Source organism: Gekko japonicus, unplaced genomic scaffold (assembly GCF_001447785.1).
Source record: "Gekko japonicus isolate JY-2015 unplaced genomic scaffold, Gekko_japonicus_V1.1 scaffold545, whole genome shotgun sequence".
Lineage (NCBI taxonomy): Eukaryota > Metazoa > Chordata > Lepidosauria > Squamata > Gekkonidae > Gekko > Gekko japonicus.
The window spans coordinates 893,994-895,619 of NW_015168063.1; positions in this window are offsets into that span (position 1 = coordinate 893,994).

Consider the following 1,626-nt stretch of genomic DNA (forward strand, 5'->3'; position numbering starts at 1 on the left):
AGCAAAAACATTCATGCCCCATTAAGCCACGAAAGGGGCGATTCCTCCTGTGAATCTCTCCCAACTTATGAAGGGGGAGGGAGTAAGGCACCCCCCCCCACTGGAATAGTGTGTGCAGAAAATTTTTAAAGTTGGAATTGTTTGTTTTTGGAGTGAGTTTTAACTATTATAGTGCAGGTACTTTTAGTTTTTGCTTCTTCTCAACCAGCCTGTGAGATGCCAGATCACCGGGGTGGAGACGATCGACTGATCTGGCAAGGTATAGCAAGCCTGGGGTCAGCCTCGGCTGCCCAGCTCTGCTGCTTCTCGGTTTTGTTTTTCTATTCTTTTTTTTTGGTAAACAAAGTTTTTATTTTCATAGGAATTCAACATTTGACATTCAATCATTTACTCTTTTCCATTGTTTACCCCATTCCCATTTCCTCCCTTCCCCTCTGTGGCTTCCCGCAATGCTTCCCCCCCAACTCCACCTTGCTATACTTCATCCATTATATCATTTTCTTATCGTTACAATCTCAAGATAACATCATTTGACTTAATATTGATCTAAACATATTAAATTTTGTTTCACATCCCAGTTCTTTTCCAGATATATTTTAAAGTCGCTCCATTCTTCAAAAAACACGTCGTCTTCTTTGTTATTCAACTTTTTTGTAATTTTATCCATTTCAGCCATGAACAGTACTTTTTGTATCCAGTCTTCAATCTCTGGTACTTTCTCTGTTTTCCAACATTGTGCATAGATCATTCTCGCTGTTGTTATTAAGTACCAGAGTAAAGTCTTTTTAGTCGTATTGACTTCTTCCATTTTAAGTCCCAAAAGCAGAATTTCCGGTGCTTTTTTGAAAGAGCATTTCAATATTTTTTGCATTTCAATGTGGACTTTTGTCCAAAAGTCTACAGCTTTCTCGCAAGTCCACCACATATGGTAAAATGAGCCCTCATGGTTCTTACATTTCCAACATTTATTTGACATATTCTGGTTCATATTTGCAATTTTCTTTGGAGTCATGTACCATCTATACATCATTTTATAACAGTTCTCTCTGACATTGGTACACGTCGATATCTTAATGGAATTTTTCCACAAATACTCCCAGGTTTCCATAGGCACTTCCTTATTCATGTTAATTGCCCATTTTATCATTTGCTCTTTCACAGTTTCGTCTTCCGTATACCATTTTAACAACACTTTGTACATTTTAGAGATATTTTTTCCCCCTCCACTCTCCCAAACATTTTCCATTTCATTTTTTTCCTCTCTAAAACCATAATTTTTCTTATCTGATCTAAAAAGATCATGAATCTGCATATATTTCAGCCACTCATACTCATATTGTATTTCATTCTGCTTTTTCATTACCCATTCTGTTCCCTCTTTTTTAATTAAATCTCTATATGGCAACCAATCCCTGTCTCGCTGTCTTGAGTATGATGTTAACACCTCTACTGGTACAATCCACAATGGTCTAACTTCACGAAAATATTTTTTATATCTCATCCATACCACAAACAATGCTTTTCTCACCAAATGAAGTTTAAAAAAGCTATCCATTTTTGTCTTATCATACCACAAATATGCATGCCAACCAAATCTACAATCATGGCCCTCCAACCCCAATAGTT